The 27,209-nt window shown below is 43.2% G+C and overlaps 1 protein-coding gene across 2 annotated transcripts in view; it reads left to right on the forward strand.

Moving 5' to 3' along the window:
• The window catches only part of LOC121880143 (organic cation transporter protein-like), a 112,847-nt gene that overhangs the window by 71,743 nt on the left and 13,895 nt on the right, over positions 1 to 27,209 (forward strand). The window lies entirely within an intron of this gene.

Here is a 27,209-nt window from a genome sequence, read left to right on the forward strand (position 1 = left end):
AAAAATAATAATAATAATAATAATAATAATAATAATAATAATAATAATAATAATAATAATAATAATAATAATAATAAGTCACCGGGTAGAACTAACAATTTAAGATGCACTTAAATGTTCTTGAGGTATTCACAGAATATGATTATGTAAGATGTTAACCTTAGATTTTACTCGTGAATAAATAACTAGTGGGTTTCAATGAAAGTATTTATCATAAATACAAAGATGTCAATAAACTAATATCAAGTATGGGTGGTAGTTAAACCTATACCATCAGATAATTAATTGTGATCAATATCAATACTAATATATACAGTACAGAATAATTACACAATAAGGAAATTACACAAAAAGTTAAAATATTTAATAAAAATGGCAAGTCTCACAACCACATATTCGTGGGAATGTAAAATGTATGACCATGCAGACTCCCGCCACACTGGCGTTTCTAGTGGCATCGACCCCCGCCCCCTCCCCTGCAAACGCTAGTTCCCAAGGGAGATAACGTCATCTAACAGCCAATCAATTTGACGTCACGTCAAAAGTCTTCGAAAATCAGGATGCCAGCCCCTTGTAAGGCCCTCCCTGATGTTATATGTAGTGATGATGGATGTTGTCATATGTAGTGATGATGGATGTTGTTATATGTAGTGATGATGGGTGGTGTTATATGTAGTGATGATGGATGTTGTTATATGTAGTGATGATGGGTGGTGTTATATGTAGTGATGATGGATGTTGTTATATGTAGTGATGATGGGTGGTGCTATATGTAGTGATGATCTATATCTATATAAAACTAAGAAGTCTCTCTGTTTGTTTGTGCGTCCGCGCGAGAATTTCGGATACTACTTTGCCGATCTGTAGTGATGATGGATGGTGTCATATATAGTGATGATGGATGGTGTTGTATGTAGTGATGATGGATGATGTTATATATACAATATGAAAAATATCCCTCTGTTGTCATTGGCAACATGGATAAGAAATGTGAACACTGCAGTGCAAAGAAGTACAAAAGAGAATCTGCTGGACTGTGCTGCTCTCATGGGAAAGTACGACTGCCAAATTTGGAAAAACCACCACAACCATTGAAGACTCTCATGCTGGGAACAACATCAGAGTCAAAACACTTCTTGGAAAATATACGGAAGTACAATTCATGCTTCCAGATGACATCCTTTGGAGCTACCAGAGTAGTTCGTGAGCACGGATACATGCCCACATTCAAAGTCCAGGGTCAAGTCTATCACAAAGCAGGATCCCTCTTACCACTGGAAGATGAGCAGGCAAAGTTCCTCCAAATCTACTTCATGGGAGATCATGAAAAGCAGACTACTATCAGGTGTGGCAACATTCAAGGTGTCAGACATGACATTGTCCTATCTATCCAAGAAATGCTGCATGAGCGCAACATGTATGTAGAGTCATTTAAAAATGCTCTGGAAAACATGCCTTCTGACGAGTACAAAGTCAGGAACAAAGCAGACACCTTTATGCACTACAGTGAGACAATGTGGAGCCTCCCGCAGGGTGGCCTAGCGAATTAGCTATATTACTTAGCTGAACAGGGATGACTGACAGATGCTCAGCGAAGTCACCGTCACAATGTTGACAGGTTAATGATGAAAAACGAAGCGAGTCCTGAGGATTTTTTTTTTTTAAAGATTTATAAGAATATTACCTACGCTAAAATGCTGGTCCACCCACTGCTGGGATAAAACACCAGCATCTTTTTAGTTAGCTGAACATCTCCACCACTAGCATGGGGATGGATGCTCCGTAACAAAACTGTAGGGTTTCTTGAGAGTGGTTGGTGGTTAGCATTTAGGCAACCTTCTCTGCTGTGATAGGGGGTTGTATGCTTCTCCTAGCTAATTGTGTCGCAGGTCTTGCACATGCACTGCTCTGCTGGTACTTGTTCAATTATTTCCCATATGCATGAGTATCCCAGTCTCAGTCGGTGGAAGATGGCTTCTTCCCCTCTTGTTATATCCTTCATGAGTGGTGGTCTCTCATAATTCGTGACCAGATAGTACCACCTGGCCGATCGTGATGTTGGTGTTAATCTTCTATGTTTGTCTATTTTCCACAGGGCAGTTCGTGTTATAGTGGTCTTCATTATCTGCTCAAGACTTGGAGGGATGTTCATATCAATGTTTCCCTGTCCTAACGCAGCCTTGGCACCAGCATAGGCTCGTTCATTCCCTGGGATTCCGATATGACTAGGCACCCAGTTAATGATAATTTGCCGATCTTGTAGTTCTAACTCTTGCAGTAGGCCAACAACGGATGTTATGAGATGAATGTTGTCTCTAGGCTCTCTGCATTGTAGTGCGTCAATAGCACATCATGAGTCCGTGCGTATTACAACGCCTTGTTGACTGTTTATGGAAGCGTGACTTAGGGCTCCAAGTATGACAGCTAGCTCAACTTGCAAAGTAGAGCATCCATCTGTTACCTCTTTCTGTGGTGAAGGCTGCTCCTGCCTTCGTTTTGGTGGGCTCTACGGAACCGTCTGTGTAACACACTGTACTATTGTGTGGTTTTAGAGCCTTCATGTTTCTCTCTGCTACCTGTCGGAGCTCATGTGGGTTACAGTCAGCCTTTCTTGTCCCAGTTTGTAGAATGTTGAAGACTGCAGGCTGGGACTCCCACGGTGCTGGGGTGCTGTAGTCTGGGCTCATTATATAAAGTCCTTTGCCGAGGATTGTGTCTTTCAATTCCAGTCAATTTACAGCGTCAGATGCGCTCAATAGCCATGTTTTCTTATTAAAGACATCTCTGTTAAGGTTCATTGCTCATAAGAGTCCATTCTTTATGTCACTTTCCCGAGCCCTGGTAATCAGTTTTGTTGCAAAACATGCTGTTAATCGTTCCGCCCAGGTTTGGAGAGATGTGAGACCTGTCGCCATGTGTAAGTTTTAAATTTTTGTCCACATAGGTGCCTTGACAGTGACTCTCATAGCGATATGCTGGGCAACCTCCAATTTCTCCCACTGCCACTCAGACAGTGTGTTAAGAGCCAGTGTCGCATAGTCTGTTAATGATCGAATGGCGTGTATATGTAGCGTTCTTAGGACTACATGTCCCGCACCCACCTTCTGTCCTGTTATGGCTCTCATCATGATGACTCTCTTGCTCATTCGGTCTCTTAGATAGTTTATCTCGGTGTCAAATTTGAGGCCTTTGTCAATCCAGATGCCCAGGTATTTTTATACATAGACCCATTGTAGGGCAATACCTTGTATTTGCAGTTGTGTCACCGGCTCATTGTGGCTAATCCTCATGGCTTTCAATTTTGGGAGTGATATCTTGAGTCTGAGACTCATATATTCTTCACTGATGAGGTCTAGTGCTCTTTGGACTTTGCTGATCTGGTTTCTGCCTTTTACTATCAGTGCTAAGTCGTCAGCATAGCGTAACAGTTTGGTGCCCTCTTGAAAGGGGAGCCGACACAAGTTTTCCATGAGGATGTTGATGACAGTTGGACTAAGATCTCCACCTTGTGGTGTGCCATTTTCCAGTCTTTGGTGATCTGAGTCTCATCCTTGGCAGGTAACTCTTGCTGTTCTGTTTTGGAGATAGTCAGCACTCCAAGCCAGTAGGCATCCCTTGACGCCTTTCCGGGCCAGAGTGGTTACAATGGCCTGTGCATTTGCCAGCTCAGATGCTTTCTCTAGATCAAGGAATACTTCGATTGCCTTATTTTCACCAATCGATCCCATGAGAGTGACCAAGCTGTGTGCAGTGCTCACACATTTAGTGAATCCTAAGATATTGTGGTGGTGGTCCAGTTTTCCAGAGGAGTCGTGTTAGGACCATCCTTTCGGCGGTTTTGCCGATGCATGCTGTTAGTGATATTTGTCTGAAATTCTGGGGATCATTGGGTTTGGGAATAGGAACAATGTTTGCTCTTTTCCAAGCTGACGGGAGTTTGCCTGCTGACCATGATGCGTTGATAACTGTTAGGAAAGCAAGTTCACCAGCAAGTCCTGCATTGCTGAGCAATGAATAGGTTATACCATCACTGCCAGGGGCTGTGTCTTGCTTGTTTCCCTGGCCCTTCTGATTTCTTCGATAGTATACAGACAGTCTGTAGTTTCAGTTTGTTCAATTGCATGCCTGACTACTACTTCTCTCTCCAGTTGTACTTGCTGTAGATGAATTCCTATTTCTGGAAGTAGTTGAGCTGATGACGAGCGTTCTGCAAAGTGCTCTGCCAAGCGATTTGCTCCCTGCAGTGGCTGGGGGTGGGCCGGAGCTCTGGGCAGTTTTCCTGTTGCTATCCTGAGTTTTCTCCAGAGTTCACTCAGGCTGATGTGTGCATTTTTAACGAGCGTGTTGGACAGCAGCTCTCAAGAGTTTCACTCCCTCAGGGGAAGGGTACTGTCGGAGATGTCTTCTGAATGTGTTGATTCTGTGATTCTGTTCTCTGACTTCGTCATTGTAGAACCAGTAGTCTTTGTGGTGTCTATATGTAGGGTTTGTTTTTGGTAATGCTTTCTCTGCTGCGTGTTGTTTGGCATCAGCAAGGTCCTGGTTTAGTTGGTCAATATCTTCTGCTGGTTCATAGTTCGAATACTATTTTTGGATCTCATCTTGATATAATTTCCAATTTGCATTTTTCGTATTACATCTGGGTGGCGGACGTGGGGGAGGAGGGAGTAGCTCCATCCTCAAAGTAGTTGTCGTTACAAAGTGGTCACTGGTCAGTTCATCATCTACCTCCCACTGAGCTAATGGAACGAGCTCAGTGGAGATGAATGTGAGGTCCAATGTTCCTCCCAGTATGTGTGTTGGTTCCCCAGTATTAATGAGCGTTATTTCTGGAACATCTGTTAGCAGTTCCATTAGGTGATGATCGTCGTAGTTCATTGTTGTTGTCGGATTGATTGTTGGATGGTGGGCATTGAAGTCCCCAGCAATGATCACAAGTTCCTGTGTTGCTTGTGTCAGTAGTTCACCGGCTTCTAGTCGTTTGGGTGGCGGTTTATATATATTGTATACTACAAGACTGTCGTTTGCCAGGTGTATCCGAACAGCTTGTGCCTCTACTCCATCTCCACAGTGAACTGGTTTTACTTCTGAACTGGGGATGGTCGCCCTGACGAGAATAATGCTGCCATGGGAGTTGGACCCTTTTGGTAGAGAGTACTGTTGGTATCCAGGTAAGCTGAATTGTTTATCTTTGGACATCAGGGTTTCTTGCAGGATGAAGACATCAATATTTTTAGCTATGGCTGCTGCTTGTACAGTATGCAGTTTGTTGGGCAGGCCTTGCACATATCACTGTGTTATCTTGAGATGACAAGGAGGTGGGGCTTTTGTATAATTATCTCCTCGCCGCTGGTGCTGTAGTTGCTCTCGGCGTTCATGATTGAGTCGCTCTCCTCCTCGTCCGGTAGGAATGGTATGCTCATTTGTGGCTGTTTCTTGGGCACCTGCTCCAAGGGAGGAGCAGGAGGAGCTTGTTTTTTGAGGTATCGCGTGAGTTTTTTCTCCTCTCTTCAGGGTGCTGTCGCTCTTGCCTGTGATTGTGTGTTTGCTGACAGTATGTGCTTGTTGTTCTATTCCTTGTGATCTGTTGCACGGGGCTTGAGGATTCACCGTTTTGAGTGATCTCTCGGATGGCAAGTTCTTCTTGTCTGATATCTGACTCAAGGGCGTCGTCTGTTCCATTCGTTTAGTTGTGGAGTTTTGGGGGTCTGGTCTTCCTGCATCTTTTCTGGGAGCTGTGTCATAACTACAATTATTATATTTTCGGTGCTGGTATCTTGTTTCTTTATTATATCATCTGTTTTATTTGTTCTTCTGTGAATGCCGCTTGTAGATTGGCAGGCTGGGATGTATTCAGTTGGGTAGTCTCCTGAGGGAGTTGCAATGTCTCAGGCAATATGGTGTTCTCCACCAATACTGGAGTGTTCTGTGCTTTTACTGCTATACAGCTCTGGAGCTGCGGTTGTGGAGTCCACTGATTTGTCATGGTTTCCTGCATTGACTGATTTAGTTCCAGTGTCTTCAATTTTGTCCTGCACCCTTATGGGAGAAGTGTAGGGAAGGAATCCTTTTGACAGTTGGGGCGCATTGGGTGTTGGGTTGACTGTTTTCTGTCGCTGTTGACCCCACACGAATGTGCTCTGAGGTGCTTCTGTTGTGTTTTGTGGTTGAATTTTTGCCATTGCAACTTTTATCAGCTTTTTCCTTTCTGGGCATGATGTGCTCCAAGTGTAATGTTTTTTTCCACAATTTGGGCACTTGGTTGTCGTGGTGGTTCCTTCCTTGTGGTTTTTAATACACATTTCTGTCTTGTGACTTTGGCTGCAGATGCCACATCTCACCTTTTTAGTGGCATCTGTATTGGTGATGTCCAAATTTCTGACATTTGTAGCATCGTAGTAGTTCTGGGACAAAAGGACGCAACTTGTAAGTCACCCAGTTGCCTAGGCTTACCTCCTCCGGGACTGTCCCGTTGATGTACACTAGCACGTGCCTTGTCTGTGCTTTGTCCTGACTCGTAACACAACGCTCTGCCTTGGTCACTTTTGGATGTTTTATGGTTACTTCTACAGGTAGTTCCAGAGGATATCGTAGTAGGACCATTCTGGTTGTTTTCTCCTCTGGGTCTAATGGTATTATCTTGACCGTCCTTCCGTTGAGGTTGATGACCTCGCTGAGGAACCTTGACTGTGTTGTGGTCTTGGGAGGAAAGTATCAGGTCTCCAACTAGATTGGGCTTCACACTGAACTTGATGTTCTTGTATTCTAGTTCCAGTGCTACCACTACCTCGTATGCATGGTTGAATTCGGTTTCTTTGGGAATCTTGTACTTCATCACAGTCGGAATCGCGAAGGTGGGTGGTTCTGCCACTGGGTGGATTGCTGGGGACATATTGTCTATGTCGGAGATGTTGTTTTCCTTCCGAGGTATTTACCTTCCATCGGTGACGTATCTCTCGCCCGTCTTTATATCAATAAATTGACAATGAAGGCTCACTACACCTACCTAGTTCCTTGTTGCCCTAGGACCAGTGCCGTAGCTACCCCCCCCCCCCACCCCCCAATGGGGGTCGTAGGTTGGTGACTCTGGTTTTGCAACACGCCCCCTCCCAAAAAATGGGAGCCTACTCTACCCTATCAGCTAAACTCACCGGCCCGGCTCACACACCTAAAAGGGGCCCCTTTGTGGCCTGTCCTAACGACATTTCCCGCAGGGTTCGCTAATACTGGGTGAATCGGTGAGGGCACTATGAAATGTGAGCATAAAACACAGAGAAACAAGCAAGTCAATTCAACAGAGACGAGATATCCACGTCAAAGTGAGAGTGGCGTGTGTGGCGACAGTAAGTCTGGCCAGGCGTCGACGTGAGCAAGTGGAAGCACGTGGATCGGGAGTAACTCTGACATACGTCTTCTCACCTCACTGCTCAGCTGACGTCTCTGAGCCCATGGCGGCGGAGTCATGAGTTATGAGGTGAAAAAAGATTATTAGTGGTTGAAGAAAAAGTGGTGAAACTGAAATACAGTAGGAGTAGAAAGAATCTGGGCTCAACCAGATCGCTTCATCTTTCCTATTTTTGTTTTATCTTTGTTTTGCTCCCTTGGTTCATCAGACCTTTGTTTTAATATTGGTTTATTTATATAGTGCTGCTTATTTTTTTTTTTTTACTGTGATGGAGTTAGTGAGCCCGCCCAGGTCCTTGTGTAGCTGGGAGGGTAGTCACTTTTTTTTTTACTGTGATGGAGTTAGTGAGCCCGCCCAGGTCCTTGTGTAGCTGGGAGGGTAGTCACTTTTTTTTTCTTTTTTACGATGGAGTTAGTGAGCTCGCCCAGGTCCTTGTGTAGCTGGGAGGGTAGTCACTTTTTTTTTCTTTTTTACGATGGAGTTAGTGAGCTCGCCCAGGTCCTTGTGTAGCTGGGAGGGTAGTCACTTTTTTTTTTTTTTGTGATGGAGTTAGTGAGCTCGCCCAGGTCCTTGTGTAGCTGGGAGGGTAGTCATTTTTTTTTTTACTGTGATGGAGTTATGAGCCTGCCCAGGTCCTTGTGTAGCTGGGAGGGTAGTCACATTTTTTTTTTTTACTGTGATGGAGTTAGTGAGCCCGTCCAGGTCCCTGTGTAGCTGGGAGGGTAGTCACATTTTTTTTACAGAGAGTTAGTGAGCCCGCCCAGGTCCCTGTAGCTGGGAGGGTATTTTTTTTTACTGTGATGGAGTTAGTAGCCCGCCCAGGTCCTTGTGTAGCTGGGAGGTAGTCACATTTTTTTTACTGTGATGGAGTTAGTGAGCCCGCCCAGGTCCTTGTGTAGCTGGGAGGGTAGTCACATTTTTTTTACTGTGATGGAGTTAGTGAGCCTTCCTTGTGTAGCTGGGAGGGTAGTCACTGTGATGGAGTTAGTGGAGCCTGCCCAGGTCCTGTGTAGCTGGGAGGGTAGTCACATGTAGCTTTTTTTACTGTGATGGAGTTAGTGAGCCCAACCAGGTTCTTGTGTAGCTGGGAGGGAAGTCACATTTTTTTTTTACTGTGATGGAGTTAGTGAGCCCGCCCAAGTTCCTTGTGTAGCTGGGAGGGTAGTCACATTTTTTTTTTACTGTTATGGAGTTAGTGAGCCCGCCCAGGTCCTTGTGTAGCTGGGAGGGTAGTCACATTTTTTGGAAGGGGCTGCAGGGCCTATATATTGGAGATCTCCAACCGGCAGATGACCTCTCCTAATTAACACTAAACTGGGTGTGTCTTGACCGGGTGTTAGGTGGGGTAACATAAGTGGTGGCTGGTTAGCAGTTCCTTGAATTAACAAAGTCATGACACAAGGTTAAGCTGATCGAGTGGCGGTGAGAATTCTGGTTCCCTTGTGAACTTGACCTCCCTTGGGTCAGGTCTGGTCATCTGTGTTTGCCCAGGTGTGCGGTCATGTCTCAGTTCGGTAATGCTTCCTAATCATTACCACCCGGGTGTGTCTTGGCAAGGTATGGTTTCTTTAACATGGTCATATCGCAGGGTTAACTCAAGTAGTTTGTGGCCGTCAGCTCTCCTGGGAAAGGTCTTGCTGTCACTGTAGGATGTGTCAACTTATATTGGTTACCACGAGGGCATCTACTTACTGTTATATGTGTTGTTCTTCTCTGGGCTGTAAACTGTGGTCTGATAAACAATTGCTACAGGTGGCAGTTAAACAAATATACCAACAGATAATTACTTATGATGAATCTTAATATTAATATATACACAAAAATTAATGTACAAAAACAGAGTTATAAATAAATACTATGATGGTTTTGAGTGAGGTCGAGCATGTAATTAATTAAAAGTAGGAAGGATCACTGTCCAGGTATAACTGGAATATAAGTGTTGTGTCCTGTTACAAGGGTCAATGGCATTAGTATAAAAAGTATACAGTAAGATCATACGTTTGCACATGGGTTATCTTTAAGGCCTCCACATGACGTACCATGGCCTGAGATTGTGTGAGGGTTCGGGTACGAGACGTGGCAATACAGCTCGGTAATCGTGGGTGTGAAACCGTGAATTGCCCTGTTTTCAGGGAACAAAACACTGCTGCAAAACACATATTACAGAGTTCGTTTATATTTTTACCACCTTTATTGTTTGTAACTTATCACAAACATGGTAGTTTCACTGTTTCACTCCTATGCATTTAACCCTCACTAAGATTCTGCATTAACATAAGAACATAAGAATGGAGGAAACTGCAGCGGGCCTATTGGCCCATACTGGGCAGTCCCGTTTACACCCAACCCCTATTGCTCATATAAGCATCCAACCTATGTTTGAAGCTATTCAGCGTATTCCAGTTAATGATGATATTTGGTAACTTGTTCCATTCATCCACCAGTCTGTTTCCAAACCAGTGTTTACCTACTTCCCGCCTAAATCTAAATTTGTCTAATTTAAAACCATTGTTACGAGTTCGCTCCTGGTTGGATAGTTTGAGTACCTTTGTAATGTCCCCTTTGTTTAGCCCTGCCTTCCACTTGTACACCTCTATCAGGTCGCCCCTCGCTCTACGTCTCTCGAGGGAGTGCAAATTAAGATGCTTTAACCTGTCTCTATACTCAAGGTTCCTAATGCCCGGGATTAGTCTTGTCATTCTCCTCTGAATTCTTTCCAGGAATTCTATATCCATTCTGTAATAGGGTGACCAGAACTGAACTGCGTAATCCAGGTGTGGTCTCACAAGAGCAAGATACAGTTTTAGGATGACCTCGCTAGTCTTGTAACTAACACTCCTTTGTATGAACCCAAGTACTTTATTAGCCTTGTTACGAGCAAAAACACATTGTTTACTTGGCTTAAGGTTCCTACTTATCATTACTCCTGAATCTCTCTCGCAGTCGGATTTCTCTATGGCATCGTTGTTCATCTGGTATCTGGTTTCCCTGTTTACATCTCCTATACTGAGTACTTTACATTTGTCCACGTTGAATTTCATCTGCCATTTTTCAGACCATTCGAAAAATTTGTTTAGATCTTCCTGTAGTTTTGCTGAGTCCTCGTCAGATTTAATAACACGTCCTATTTTAGTGTCATCAGCAAATTTACTTATGTTGCTGTCTATGCCGATATCTATGTCGTTTATGTATATAATAAATAATAATGGTCCAAGTACTGAGCCTTGGGGAACTCCACTTGTGACGTTGCTCCAATGGGACTTAGTGCCGTTAATGCTCACTCGCTGTTTCCTGTCCTGTAACCACGCCCTAATCCATTTAAGGATGTTACCTTTGATGCCATGAGCTTCTACCTTTCTAATTAGTCTTTCGTGGGGGACTCTGTCGAAGGCTTTGCTAAAGTCGAGATATACCACATCATAATTGTGCCCCTCGTCCACCGATTCGAAAACTGATGAAAAGAATGTTAATAGATTAGTTAGGCAAGAACGTCCGCTTGTGAAGCCATGCTGGGAATCATTGATCAATCAGTGCTTCTCCAGGTGATTTCGAATAGAGTTTGAAATGATTGCTTCCAGTAATTTGCCTACTATTGATGTTAGACTGATTGGGCGGTAGTTAGAGGAAAGTGATCTATCCCCCTTCTTGAAAATCGGTATTACATTCGCTATCCTCCAGGATTCTGGTACTACACCTGTTTTTAAGGACATGTTAAACAACTTTGCTAAGGGCATACTAAGCTCTTCCTTACATTCCTTTAATACTCTGGCAAATATCTCATCGGGACCAGGTGACTTATTAGGCTTTAGTTTGTCTATTTGCTTACTAACATCGTTACTAGTCACTACTATCTCGCTTAATTTGTTTTCTTCACTATCTCTGAATAGAGTCGGTGCCTCGGGTATCATGTTTAAATTTTCGGTGGTGAAAACTGTTGAAAAATATTTATTCAAATTATTGCTCATTTCTCTGTCGTTATCAGTGAGCTCGCCGGCGTCTGACCGTATTGGTCCAATCTTTTCTTGTGTTTTAGTTTGATGCATTTGGTAGAATCCTTTGGGGTTTGTCTTCGCCTCCCTTGCTATCCTTACCTCATTATTCCTCTTTGCTTTCCTTATCTCGGTTTTAACCCTACTCGCCAATACCCTATAATAGTCCCAGAGGTGAATTTCGCCACGATTTATCCTTCTACCTATAGCCTTCCTTTGGCCGATGATGTTCTTTAAATAATTATTTATCCATTTAGGGTCATTGTTGTCTGATCTGAGTTTTTTGTATGATATGTTCTGCCTTTGTGCATTAAGTAACTCACTATTTAAATTGACGTGGAACTCGGCAATCTCAGATCTCGTTATCAGGTCTGTGTCATCTGTCAGGTTCACGGCCAAGCGTGACACCCTGTCTCTCAGCTGCCTCTTTAAACTATCAAAGTTCGCCCTTCTGAAATCTGGTACTTTAGTGGAATTTTCCTTACGTCTGCCCTGAAAATCTAACTGGAATCTAATTTCTTTGTGGTCTCTGTTTGCAAGTTCGTTCCCTACCTCGACACTGCTAATGAGGTTTTCTCTGTTTGACAGAACTAAATCGAGTACATTATTACCCCGTGTGGGTTCGGTTATATGTTGACTTAGAAAACAGTCCTGGATCGTCTCGAGAAAATCCTCTGATTCTGAGTTACCTGTAAGGTCAGTCCAATCTATTTGGCCAAGGTTAAAGTCGCCTACTATACAGACTTTGTTGTGTATGGAAGCCCTGCGCATTTCATCCCAGATAAGTCGCTCATTGACTCTATCAAGATTGGGAGGTCTATATATTACTCCTGTGATTAATTTTTCCCTACCGTCGATTAATTCTATCCAAATTGTTTCTGTATTCCGCTCAGTTTCTATTTCCTTATTTATTTCACACTTCAGATTATCCCTAACATAGATTGCTACTCCGCCTCCTTTTCTGCTCTGCCTATCGGTATGGAACAGTTTGTAACCCGCAATTTGGTATTCGACTGGTAACCTCACGTGTGTCTAGGTTGATCCATGTTTCAGTGAATGCTATTATATCGATTTTTTCGGTACATACCAAGGCCCTAATATCATCCATTTTGTTTCTCATACTTCTACTGTTCGCGTAGTATACATATAAGTTAGTCGTGTTCTGAGTTCTCCCTTTACCACGTTTAGTTTTAAACTCCCTGTCTAATTTAGCTTTGTCATCATTCCTAACACTATTTCCCTGTAATCTTTCACTTTGTTTACCCGCTCCCACTGCAGTCTCCTCCACCCCCCATCTCGTATCCTGAGCTGAGGTATGTTCATCTGGAGGCAACTGTACTTAGACTTCAAGAGAATAAGTACACAAGACTGATACGTGTAAGTACTTAACCATAGCAGTTATCTGGACTGTGATGACTGATAGATGTGCAGAGAGGTAACCATCACAATGTTGACAGGTTCATGTTCAAGGAGGGAGTGAGTGGTGAGGATTTTTTTTTCAAGATTTGTAGGAATGTTACCTACGCGGCCCCTAAGCTAAAATGCTGGTCCGCCCACTGCTGGAATAAAACTCCATCATCATTCTGAGTATGTAGCTGTATATCAACCCACTAGCATGGAGGTGGATGCTCGGTAAGAAACCATTAAGTTTCTTGATACTGGATGGTGGTCAGTCTTTTGGCAACCTTCTCCGCTGTGACAGGGGGTTGCAAGTTTCTAATTGTGTTCCAGGGCACTCTATATGGTAGTGCTGCGGTGAGTTTTCTAATTCTTTGTCGCAGCTCTTGCATGTGAGTTACTCTGCTGGTACTTGTATACCCATTTCCCATTTATATGGGTAACCCAGGTAACCCAATCTCAGTCGGTAAACGATGATTTCTACCCATCTTAATAATAAATAATAATAATAATAATTAACGGTTTATTGAAAAAATTCTGCAGCCCGAAGGCTGAAAATATACATTGGACATAATTGACTTATTACATACATTGGTGGTGTAACAAAAGCCTTCATTAGAGAAAGGTAAAGGAACATACAGTGAACATACAGATTAATGTAGGTGTTGAACAGCAAACTCGTAGTGTAGTAACTCCCTCCCAGATGGTGTTAGGAGGAACTCACGTGGTGTAGTAGTTCCCTCAGATGGTGTTATGAGGGACCTGGCGTGGTGTAGTAATTCCCTCGCAGATGGTGTTATGAGGGGCCTCACGTGGTGTAGTAATTCCCTCACAGATGGTGTTATGAGGGACCTCACGTGGTGTAGTAATTACCTCACAGATGGTGTTATGAGGGACCTCACGTGGTGTAGTAATTACCTCACAGATGGTGTTATGAGGGGCCTCACGTGGTGTAGTAACTCCCTCACAGATGGTGTTATGAGGGGCATCACGTGGTGTAGTAATTCCCTCACAGATGGTGTTATGAGGGGCCTGACGTGGTGTAGTAATTCCCTCACAGATGGTGTTATGAGGGACCTCACGTGGTGTAGTAATTCCCTCACAGATGGTGTGATGAGGGACTTGACGTGGTGTAGTAATTCCCTCACATATGGTGTTATGAGGGACATGTGGTGTAGTAATTCCCTCACATATGGTGTTATGAGGGACATGTGGTGTAGTAATTCCCTCACAGATGGTGTTATATGAGTGAGGTTTGGTCTTAGGCCTTCCTATCGTAGACGGATTAACACATCGCTGGTTGTTGTTGGGTCTCACGGGCCGTTATCACTGGGTACCTGGGACCTCACTGTGTGAAGGTTAACTTGGGTACAACTGTTACTGTTGAGTTGTTCTCACTGACTTAAGCACTGTTCACCACTGTTCACCTCTGTTTAACACTGGTTCCGTTCCTTTCCTAAATGAAATTGTAACTTCTGGCGAGAACTTGTTGATATTCCGGTGGGGAGGAGGGTTCAGGGGAGAGGGTTGGTATGGGCCAACTTAACAGTTGACCTGGCTGCTCCGAGAGGAGCGCTAGGTACGTCTTGACCCTTCGGTGGTCAAGGACATCTTGTTATATTCTTCATGAGTGGTAGTCTCTCATTAATCGTGACCAGATAGTACCACCTGGCCGTTCGTGATACTGGTGTTAATCTTCTGCTTTTCTGTTTTCAACCAGGCAGTACGTGTTATTGTGGTCTTCTTTATCTGTTCCTGACTGGGTGGGATGTCCATCTCAATGTTTCGCTGTCTTAGAGCAACCTTGGCAGTAGCATCAGCTTGTTCATTCCCTGAGATTTAGACAGTAGACCAGCAACGGATGTTACAAGATGAATGTTGTCTCCAGGGTCTCTGCATTGTAGTGCTTCAATAGCAAATCGTGAGTCAGTGTGTATTGCAACGTTTTGTTGACTGTTTATGGAAGCGTGTTTTATGGCTCCAAGTAAGGCAGCTAGCTCAACTTGTAAAGTGGAGCATTCCATCTGAAGTTCTCCAGAGGACTGTGTCATCCCCTTCTATGGTGAAGGCTGCTCCTGCCCTTGTATTGCTGGGTTCTACTGAACCATCTGTTAACCATTTACTTCTGGATCGGAGAGATGTTAGACCTGTCTCCATGTGCAAGTTTTCAATTCTTATCCATATTGGTGCCTTGACAATGACTCTCATAGCTTTGTTCTGAACAACCTCAAGTTTCTCCAACTGTTGTGGGGTGTTATAGCTTTCATGTTTCTTTCTGCTACCTGTCGGAGCTTGGCTTGGCTTTTGGAGATTACTGGCCACTTCGCCTGTCGGCTATTTCGGCTGGAGCTGATGTCTTCTTTCTTCTTTCTTCTTCTGGATAATTTTTGAGGTTTCTTCTTCTATTCTTGATCTTCTTTCTTGCCACATTACTCCATTACTCTGGTGCTACACCTAATCTGATGGTCTTATTTCTTTTTTTCTTGTTATTCTTATGGTCTTCTTGTTCTTGTACTCTGGTGGTCTTCTTTCTTTTTGGTGTTGTTTGGTTTTGGAAGAATTATGGTATGAGTGAGTGATATGATGGTGAGTTACTGACAGTCCAGATGACAAGTTTCTCTGCGTTTTTTTTTGTGTGTTTTATTTGTTTTTTCGTGTAGGTTACAGTCAGCCTTTCTTGTCCCAGCATGTAGAATGTTGAAGACTGCTGGCTGTGACTCCCACGGTGCTGGAGTACTGTAGTTTTGACTCATTGTATCAGGGCCTTTACTAAGGATTGTGTTTTTCAGTCTCAGTCGATTCACAGTGCCAGCTGCGCGCAATAACCATGTTTTCTTGTCAAAGACATCTCTGTCAAGGTTCAGTGGTCTTTAGAGTTCATTCTTTATGTCACTTTCCCGTGCCCAGGTTATCAGTTTTGCTGTGAAGCTCGCTGTTAATCGTTTACTTCTGGATCGGAGAGATGTGAGACCTGCCTCCATGTGCAAGTTTTCAATTCTTATCCATAATGGTGCCTTGACAATGATTCTCATAGCGTTGTTGTGAGCAACCTCCAGTTTCTTCCACTGGCACTCAGTGTGTTAAGAGCCGGTGCTGCATAATCTGTTAATGATCGAATGGCGTGTATATACAGCGTTCTCAGGACTACATGGCCCACACCCATCTTGGGTCCTGTCATAGCTCTCATCATGTTGACTCTCTTACCCAATCGTTCTCTTAGATAGTGTATCTCTTTGTCAAATTTAAGACCTTTGTCAATCCAGATGCCCAAGTATTTGTATACATTGACTCATTGCAGGGCAATACCTTGTATTTGCAGGTGTGTCACCGGATCATATTGGATCCAATCTTCATGGCTTTCGATTTTGGAATTGAAATCTTAGCAGGTAGTAGGTATTAGGCAGCTATCAAACAGGGAGGTACTACCGCCTGGAATGATATTGGAAGCATAATGTGTCGTCTAACGGTAGACCCTGCTGCCATATGGCATCACGAAAATTGTGACCAAGTATCAGGTTGCTGATTTGACTTTCTGCCTCATTTACACACAATTGCAGTGTCTAAATTGTTTCACTTACTATTGACAACACAACATACACACAGTAGAGTATATTGTTTCTCACTTTGATCTTTTTTCATTTTTGTATTATTATTATTACTATTATTATTATTATTATTATTATTATTATTATTATTATTATTATTATTATTACTATAATTATTATTATTATTACTATTATTATTATTATTATTATTATTATTATTATCATTATTATTATTATTATTATTATTATTATTATTATTATTACTATTATTATTATTATTATTATTATTATTATTATTATTATTATTATTATTATTATTATTATTATTATTATTATTATTATTATTATTATTATTATTATTATTATTATTATTATTATTATTATTATTATTATTATTATTATTGTTGTTGTTGTTGTTGTTGTTGTTGTTGTTGTTGTTGTTGTTGTTGTTGTTGTTGTATTTTCGCCCCTCAGGCCCTGATGTGGGTCAGTGACCTGTGCCCGGGTGGGCTAAATCCCTTAAAAAAAAAAAAAAAAGCCCGAAACTCATACATTCTTCGCTGATGAGGTCTAGTGCGCCTTGGGCTTTGTTGATTTGGTTTCTGCCTTTTAAAACCAGTGTTAAGTAATCAGCATAGCATAGCAATCTGGTACCTTCTTGAAAAGCGAGCCGACATAAGTTTTCCATGAGGTGTGCGTTTTTCCAGTCTTTGGTACTCTGAAAGTTGTACTAGACAAGTAACTCTTGTTGTTTAATTTTCGAGGTAGTCAGCAATCAAAGCTAGTAAGCATCCCTTGATGTCTTTCCGGGTCAGAATGGTTACAATGGCCTGCGCATTTGCCAGCTCAAATGCTTTTCTAGGTCAAGGAATACTGCAATTGGCTTATTTTGACCAATCGATCCCAGGGGTGTAGCCAAACTGTGTGCAGTGCTGACACCTTTGGTGAAGCCAAAGATGTTGTGGTGAAGTGATCCAGTTTTCCAGAGGAGTCGTGTAAGAACCAAACTTCCAGCGGTTTTGTCGATGTATGCTGTTAATGACATTGGTCTTAAATTCTGGGGATCATTGGGTTTGGCGATGGGAACGATGTTTACCCTTTTTCAACCTGTCGAAAGACTGCCTGCTGTCCATGACGCATTAATAACTGTGAGAAGCGCTAGTTACCAGCAGGTCCTGTATTGCTGAGCAATGAGAAAGTTATACCATCACTGCCAGGGGCGGTGTCTATATTTGTTTCCCTGGCCCTTCTTGTTTCCTCTATAGTAAACAGGCAGCCTGTGTTGTCAGTTTGTTCAAGCGCTTGTCTGACTACTTCTCTCTCCAGTTGTACTTGCTGTAGATGAAGTCTTATTTCGGAAAGTAGTTGAACTGGTGACGAGCGTTTTTCAAAGTGCTCTGCCAAGCGATTTGCTTCCCTTGAAGTGGCTGGAGGTGGGGTGAAGTTCTGGGCGGTCTTCCTGTGGCTGTCCTGAGTTTTCTCCAGAGTTCACTCAGGTTGGTGTGTGCATTAAAGGCTGCGCACCACTCGAGCCATTTGACTTCTTTAGTTTTCTGAGTGATTTGACGAGCATGTTGGGCAGCAGCTCTCGAGAGTTTCACTCATTAAGGGGAAGGGTACTGTCGGAGATGTCTTCTGAATGTGTTGATTCTGTGATTTTGTTCTCTGACCTCGTCAGTGTAGAACCAGTAGTCTTTGTGGTGTTTATTTTGTAGGATTTGTTTTTGGTATTCCTTTCTCTGCTGCGTGTTGTATGGCATCAGTGGGGTCCTATTTAGTTGGTCAATACCTTCTGTTGGTTCATAGTTCGAACCAGCGGGTGGCGGACGTGGCGGAGGAATGAGTATCTCCACTCTCAAAGTAGTAAACTTTGCGAAGTGGTCGCTGGTCATTTCAGCATCTACCTCCCAGTGGGCTACTGGGTCCAGTCTACCTCCCTATATGTGTTGGTTTCCCAGTCTTAATGAGCGTGATTTCTGGAACATCTGTCAACAATTTCACTAGGTGTTGATCATCCTGGTTCGTTTTTGAAATTGATTTGAAGGTTGGATGGGGCATTGAAGTCCCCAGCAATGAGCACTAGTTCTTGTGTTGCTAGAGTCAGTAGTTCACCGGCGGTTTATAGATTATGTATACCACAAGACTGTGATTTGCCAGGTGTTGCTAAACAGCTTGCGCCTCTACTCCATCTCCACAGTGAACGGGTTCTACTTCTGAGCTGGGGATGGTCGCCCTGACGAGAATTATGCTGCCCTGGGAGTTGGGCCTTTTGGAACAGAGTACTGTTGATATCCAGGCAGACGGATTTGTTCATCTTTGACATGAGGGTTTCTTGTAGAATGAAGTAATCAACTTTTTTGGCTATGGCTGCTGCTTGTAAGGTATGCGGTTTGTTGGTCAGGCCTTGTACATTCCACTGTATTATATTGAGGTAACGAGGAAGTGAGGCTATTCCGCCATTATCTCCCCGTCGCTAGAACTATCGTGCTCTCGGCGTTCATGGTTGAATCGCTCTCCTCGTCGTCCAGAATGTTACCACGGTTATCACTTCGATATTTATATATTTTATTTATTTATTTTAATTTGTATTCTTTACATTTTATTAAAATTTATACAAAATTTACAGTTGAATTGAAAAACAAATATGATGAGGTGAAGCATTACAACATGGGTTGTATTCAGGTGGAACAAGAGGACAGAGCTGTCAGGATTATGTCTAGTTGGCAAATATATTTATTGTAATGGTAATTTCTATCTATCTACATGGCAATTTCTGATAAAACGGTTTTGGTGGTACAATAAAGGCAGTTATATAAAGTAGGTATTACAAAAAATATTAATACTTAGACAATAGATATTTTCTAAGAAATGATTTAAAGGAAGGGGACGTAGTCTTTGCTGGGATGGGTGGGGGTAAGTTGTTCCACACCTTCACACCATGATATTTTATGGAGGTGTGGGACTGAGAGGAGTGGTCTTAGTATCTCTGGGTGCCTTAAGTTCTATATCTAATTATTTCGGAACTGGAAATAATTGTTGTCAAGCAAGTGATTGAGAGATTTGTAAACAAATAAGGCACAGCAGTTGGTGTTAATATCTTCGAATTTTAACATTTTCAATTTCACAAATTGTTCGTTTGTGTGATCAGTTTTTTTTTAAGTAGGTCATTGTCCGCATAACTCTCTTTTGTGCAGTATCCAGGGATTGAATGTCACTGCTGACCCCACACGAATGTGCTCTGAGGATCTTCCGTTGTGTTTTGGGGTTGCATTTTTGCCGTGCAAGCTTCAGCCGCTCTCTCCTCTCTGGGCACGATGTGCTCCAAGCGTGATGATTCTTTTGACGGTTTGGGCACTTCGCTGTCGTGTCGGCTCCTTCCTTATGTTTTTGCATACACATTTCCGTCCTGTGGCTTAGGCTGTAAATGCCACACTCTCACTTTTTTGTAGCACTTGGATTGGTGATGTCCGAATTCCTGACATTTGTAGCATCGTAGTGGCTCTGGAACAAATGGACGCATCTTGTATATCCTCCAGTTGCCTAGGTCTAGCTCCTCTGGGGCTGTCCCCTTGGTGTTCAATAGCACTTGCCTCATCTGTGCTTTGCCCTGACTCGTAACACAACGCTCTGCCTTGATCACTTTCGGATGTTTCGTGATGGCTTCTGTAGGTAGTTCCAGAGTATAGCGTAGTAGGGCCACTTCGGTTGTTTTCTCCTCGGGGTCTAATAGTACTTGCTTGACCGTCTTCCCGTTTTGGTTGGTGACCTCGCTGAGGGTCTTGGCTGAGATGTAATCTTAAGGAGTGTGAATCAGGTCTCCCAACTAGATTTAGCTTCACACTCAATTTAATACTTTGTATTCCAGTTCTAGTACTACCACTACCTCGTATGCATGATTGAATTCTGTCTCTTTAGAAATTTTGTATTTGGTGGAAAACCACCCCAAGACCAATGCCGTAGCCACCCCCCCCCCCCAACGCGGGTTGTAGGTTGGTAGCTCTGATTTTGCAACTGGGCCCCAAAAAAGGGGAGCCTACTCTACTCTATCAGCTAAACACACCGGCCCAGCTCACACCCTTCTAAGGGGCTCCTTTGTGGCTTGTTCTAACGACACTTCCCGCAGGGTTCGCTAATACTGGGAGAATAGGTGAGGACACTAAGGACTGTGAGCATAAAAAATAAAATAAAAGCAAGTCATGTCAAGAGAGACGAGATATACACGTCAAAGACAGAGAGTGGCTTGTGTGACAATACTTAGTCTGGCCAGACGCCAACGATGTTGATCACAGAAGCAAGTGAAACACGTGAGTCGGGAGTAGCTGCAGTTTGCATCTTCTCACCTTACTGCTCAGCTGTGCTCTGGTGCTAAGATGATGATGATGATGATAATAATGAAGTAAAGTGGAAAATAACTGTGCCCGAGGAGAGGAGAGGAGAGAGAGAAGGAAAGCATAGAAACGGGAAGTAAAGTAGTAGGGAGTGATAGCAGGTGGGCTGTCCGCCTACCAGACGTCTGCCCGCTCAAGGGAGGCAGGTGGAAGGGGGGGGGGGGAGCTAAGCTAGCTATGGAGGCTCTTGGGCCACCAGCTGTGTGTTTTAGTAGTTACTTCTTCTTTTAACTGGGAGAATATTGGGTCCTAAAACTCTTCAAGTTTGCTCCAGATTCTCTGGGCTTGGCTGTGTGTACGTGTGTTTAGTGGGTATATTTTGGCAATGTGTATGATCTTTAGTTTCTGTGTATTGATTTGTATTTTCCACTTTTTTTTCATATATTCGTTGATTTGCTCGATGGCGTGGGCTATTTTTCGTGCCATCATCTGTTTGCCCTTGCCTGGATGTCGGATGATTTGGGTGACGTCATCAGCATAAACTATGTATTCTCCGTGTGTAGGAGGTGGCATGTCCGCCGTGTATATTGTGTAGAGTGTTGGCGAGAGGTTTTTCTCTGTGGTTCTCCGCTGTATAACTTGATGCTTGGGTCTATGTGGTTACCAATGATAATTTTAGCCTCTCTGTTGTCAAGGAAGTTACAAAGAAGGGTAGTAAAGTTGTTGGGAGGTTCTTGGGTGGTAATTTTGTTTTTCAGCCCTTAGTGCCAGACCTTATCAAATGCTTTTGCTACGTCCCTTAATACTACGTTACATTGATCTCTGTTGTGCATTGCGTTTGCTATGTTTTCGTAAATTAGGGCGAAGGCTGTATGGGTTCCTCTGTTTTCTAAATCTGTGCTGCCTGTGGTTGTATTTCTCTTCAAGTTCGAGGTGTATTCTCAGTCGGTGGTTAATGATTTTTTCTAAGACTTTTCCCGGTGTTTCTAGAAGAGAGACTGGTCTGTAATTTGATATTTGAGTGGGGGATTTACCTCGTTTTGGTAAAAGTCTGATCTTTGCTGTTTTAAATTTCCTTGGGAAGTGACCAGAGGCAAGTGATGCATTAAAAATGTTTCTGACTTGGAGTATCATGTTGATTGGTAGATGCTGGAGTATGGGTTTGTTTATTTTACTGATGCCCGGGGCCTTGTTCTTGAAACTGTTTATTGTTTTGTGTATTTCCTCTGCGGTGATTGGTTTGATCAGTGTGGAAAAATCGTCAAGAGTGTTTATGTCTATGTTGGAACTTGGTTGCCAGATGTGGGATGTGTGTGTCATGTGATTGGTTACTTGTCGCTCGGTGTTCATACAGAAGTTCAGGTTGTCTTCCTGGCTTATTTGATATATTTTGCTCAATATTTCCTGAATTCAGGTTCTTGTTCTTTGGGTTCAGTTAATTTGATTTGGTTGCTGTTTAGAATGTAGTTTGATTCGTTGCTGGAGATTCCTATTAGGTGTTTAATTTTACGCCAGAATTCTTTGAGGTTGTGGTACATTGCTTCTGTGTCTGTTATTAGTGTCTCCCAGTTATTCACGTACTCTTCTTTGGACATGTTTCTTAGTTGTTCGTGTATGGTGTATTGTCTTCTGTATTCTGGCGTCCATCCTTGTTCTATGATTAATTTTAATGAATTACTGAATTGTGTCTGTAGAATTCTTGATTGATGTGAGTATTGAGGGTGTGGTAATGTACGGTGAGTGGTCTTGGGTATGTGGTGTTCCATTGCTTGGCTCACGTTTTCGTACCATGTCTCCAGTGTGTTGTCAATTTGGGACGTGTGTTTGTTGTGTAGTTGGGTGATTTGGTGATTGTTTAACTCCTTTTGGAATTCCTCCCAGTTGGACCGGCTGTAGCTGTATCTCATCCTGGCAGGGATCTGTATTGGCGACGTGGAGAGTGTGGCTACGATAGGGAGATGGTCACTGGTGGTTATTGGGCCGGGTTCCATTTGCAGGTTAAGATGGTGATGCTGGTTTGTTAGTACTATGTCTGGATGTCCGATTTGACCTGCTCTGATGTACGTGGGGAATTCCGGGCCAAGGTGCATTGTGTTGCCGCGACTCAATAATGTGTTTAAAATCTTGCCTACTGCGTTGTTATCTTGGTGCCCCAAGACACGGTGTCGTGCTTTTGTCACCCAGAAAATATGCTGGTAAATTTCTTCTTGTCAGTTTGAGCATGTCTGCTAGTGGGAGTATGGGTCTTCTCGGAGGGAGGTAACAGGTGCCGATTATAATAGGTCCTGTTGGGCAGTTAATTTCGATCTCCAGAAAGTTTTCTAGAAATGAATCGTGTATCTTGTGTTGTATGTTTCGTTTGATGGCTATGGCAATTCCATCATGTTGTGTGTCTTGACTGTTTTTTTTTTTGTAGACTGTGTAGTTAAATATTTCTATTTTTTTCTGAGTTTTTTTTACCATGCGAATTTATGAGGATAATATCTGGTTCAATGTTACGGTATGTCTTATATAGTTCGCTTGCTCTCTGTGGGATCCGAGCTAAAACATTGTGTTGGATTATTTTAAGTTTGTTTATTATGAAGGCTGGTGCCTAGAGCTGGTTTGCGCCATTTTTGCTGACCAGTGTTCCCCTGACCCCCTCCTGTCCGTCAGCAGGCCCAGGCGGATCTCTTTATATGTTGACTGATCAACTCTCTCTATTCTGTTGTGCCTTGTGATGATTCTTCCTTTCTTGATTAGTGTTTCAATATGTATGTCATCTAGGTTTTTGTCTGAGTATGTGTATTTTATCTTGCCTTGCCTTATTTCTGCCAACAATCTTTCTGTTGAGACTATGTGGGGAGCTGTAATGGAGAAAAATCGTAGACCAGTTTCATAACCTAGGTCTTCGTTCTCCGTGGTCTTTCTGGGTGAAGGTGGTGGAGGTGCCATAGTTCCTGCTTGATTATTTTTTAGGGTGCTGAATCTGGCGGCTTGTTCTGTTATTGTGGTGGTTTCATCTTCGTTTTCGTCATCCATTTTTCCTCCTCGCTTGCTAGCTCGGGTTGTATATCTGAGATAGTCTGTTCTTGAGTCGATGGTTCTTGCTTTGCAGAGCTCTCTGGTTTGTATATTATGTTGAAAATTTCGGTAGAAGGCACATCGTTTGGGAATTCCATGTCTAGCAGGTTGTTGGTAGTGAACATGTCCCTTGCTGCCTTGGCAAAAGTTCCAGGTCTGGCTATATTCATGATGTGGGCGTGGATTATAGAGGTCATTATTTTTATGGAAAGATTATTTCCAAGTTGAAGCAAAATAGGTTGTTTTGGGCGGAGGGGGGAGGGTGGCGTCTTTTTCGATGACCTTTGTCGTTTCTCTGGTTAATTTTGTTACAGCTGAATATGTCCTGTTTTGCTGTTCCCGTCTCTTCTCCATCTCCTTCTCCTTCTTTTGGTTACCTATTGCTTTTCGTATGGGACAGTGAGTAGCCAGTTTTCTGTGATCTCCTTCACAGTTTAGGCATTTGGTGGTATCTTTATTTTTACACTCTATAAAGGTGTGCCCCTTGTTCGCGCATTCTAAGCAGTGCTTGGTGTCTTTGTTAGGGCAGTCTGTAGCCGTGTGTGAGTATTGGTAGCAGTTCCAGCATGGAGTAAGGGAGAAGAATTCTTCCTGCCTCACCTGGCTGCTGCTGACATGGTAGCAAGAGAGACAAAGTCCCTCCTGGATTGCTCTTTGGGCCATGGCTATTTCTGTGAATCTTATTTTGAGCATGGATGGCAGTCTGGGCAGCTTGACCACTTCCTCCACCTTGGCCCATTGGTTACTATGTTCTATGTCAGATACCAATTGCTGTTCACTTGCGTCTTCGGTGATCGCCTTATCTAGTCGTTTGACTACAATTGACTTCCTTGCAACTTCAAATTTTGCAGACTTGAGTTTCCTTGTGCTCTCGCTCGATAGGAGTAAGTCTACATCATTCTCAGTCAGGCACAGGGCGATGAAGGAGTCCTTGGTCGTGATGAGGTTGGATATTTTGATGAGTAGGGTTGCACTGAGGAGTCTTGCTAGTTCTGCTTTTCTTTCGACAGACACGCCCCCTTCATGGGAGCGTATCCGTACCCGGTGTGCCCTCATTTCAAAGAGTACGTTGTGGACAGGCCACCGTTGCTTGGAGTGAGGTTGGAGACCTACCTATTCCAGGAGAGGAGTTTGTCACAGGAATTACAACACCCCCACCGCCACTTGTTGGTCGAGTGGTCGTAGAGTGGTTCCCGCGACTCTTTCCCGGAAGCCCAGTCAGGGGAGCCTACTTCCCTAGTGTTAATGAAGGCTCACTCATAGACGTGAGCTAGTGTACCTAATTAGGGGGGGTGGGGATTCAGGATTGCGCCCCCTTTCCTAGGTTGACCCGCACGATTACGGTTACCTAGGAAGGCTGGGAGGAGGGATGGGTACTGGTCTTGCCCCCTTTCGTGTTCTCAAACTCCTGAGAGGGAGGTGAACAGTTACAGGGGGTACCCCAAGGACGAATACACCTTTAGGGTGCAGGTCCCCAGGCCAGAGTGAAAAAGAAGGAAGAACAGAGGAAGAATAGCCACTGGTGTACGTAACACAGGTGGGATCGCGGCCCAGGTCCGCTGCAGGAAGCCGTTGCAGAGCACCCAATCTGGGCCGCCTCTGAGCAGGAGATACCCCTGATCAGTGGGGAGACACAGAAAAGGCGTTGTCTGGAGCAAGCTTCCCAATTATTAAAGAGGTGGTGAGTGGCGTCAGGTGACGGTTAGTGAGTCAGCAGTTTGAGACAAAGGCTGGCTGGCTGGCTGGCTTTGGCGGTGAAGGGTCTAGAGAGAAGTCCTATCACGGCGAAGGCTGGCTGGCGAGTGTGTGGGTGCTGAGGAAACTTGAAACTTGTTTTAGGGATTACTGGCCACTTCGCCTTTAGGCTATTTCGGCCGGAGCTGATGTCTTCTTTCTTCTTCTTGAGGTTTCTTCTTCATTTATTCTTGGTCTTCTTGCTTAACAAAAGAACATAAGAGTGGAGGAAACTGCAGTGGGCCTATTGGCCCATACTGGGCAGTCCCATTTACACCCAACCCCTATTGCTCATATAAGCATCCAACCTATATTTGAAGCTATCCAGCGTATTCGAGTTAATGTTGATATTTGGTAACTTGTTGCATTCATCCACTACTCGGTTTCCAAACCAGTGCTTACCTCTTTCGCTCCTAAATCTAAATTTGTCTAATATAAACCATTGTTACGAGTTCGCTCCCGGTTGGATAGTTTGAGTACCTTTGCAATGTCCCCTTTGTTTAGCCCTAATTTCCATTTATACACCTCTGTCATGTCGCTCCTCGCTCTACGTCTCTCGAGGGAGTGCAAATTAAGATGCCTTAACCTGTCTCTGTACTCAAGGTTCCTAATACCCGGGATTAGTCTTGTCATTCTCCTCTAGATTCTTTCCAAGGATTCTATATCCATTCTGTAATAGGGTGACCAGAACTGAACTGCGTAATCCAGGTGAGGTCTCACAACCGCAAGATATAATATTAAGATGACCTCGCTAGTCTTGTAACTAACACTCCTTTGTATGAACCCAAGTACTTTATTAGCATTGTTACGAGCAAATACATATTGATTACTTGGTTTATGATTCCTACTTATTACTCCTAAATCTCTCTCGCAGTCGGATTTCACAATGGCATCGTTGTTCATCTGGTAACTGGTTTCCCTGTTTACCTCTCCTATACTGAGTACTTTACATTTGTCCACATTGAATTTCATCTGCCATTTTTCAGACCATTCGAAATTTTTTTTGAGATCTTCCTGTAGTTTTGCGGAGTCCTCGTCAGATTTAATAACACGACCTATTTTAGTGTCATCAGCAAATTTACTTATGTTGCTGTCTATGCCGATATCTATGTCGTTTATGTATATAATAAATAATAATGGTCCACGTACTGAGCCTTGGGGAGCTCCACTAGTGACGTTGCTCCAATGGGATTTAGTGCCGTTAATGTTCACTCGCTTTTTCCTGTCCTGTAACCACGCCCTAGTCCATTTTAGAATATTACCTTTAATGCCATGTGCTTCTACCTTTCTTATAAGTCTTTCGTGGAGAACTCTGTCGAAGGCTTTGCTAAAGTCGAGATATACCACATCATAATTGGGCCCCACTCCAACGATTCGAAAACTGATGAAAAGAATGTTAATAGATTAGTTACACTTGAGCGCCCGCCTGTGAAACAATGCTGGGAATCATTGATCAATTTGTGCTTCTCCAGGTGGTTTCGAATAGAGTTTGAAATGATTGCTTCCAGTAATTTGCCTACAATTGATGTTAGACTGATTGGACGGTAGTTAGAGGATAGTGATATATCCCCCTTCTTGAAAATTGGTATTACATTTGCTATCCTCCAGGATTCTGGTACTACACCTGTTTTTAAGGACATTTTAAACAACTTTGCTAGGGGCAATCTAAGCTCTTCCTTACATTCCTTTAATACTCTGGCAAATATCTCATCTGGACCAGGTGACTTATTAGGCTTTAGTTTGTCTA

The sequence above is a fragment of the Homarus americanus genome, unplaced genomic scaffold (genome assembly GCF_018991925.1).
Source record: "Homarus americanus isolate GMGI-L3 unplaced genomic scaffold, GMGI_Hamer_2.0 scaffold30108, whole genome shotgun sequence".
NCBI classification, from domain to species: domain Eukaryota; kingdom Metazoa; phylum Arthropoda; class Malacostraca; order Decapoda; family Nephropidae; genus Homarus; species Homarus americanus.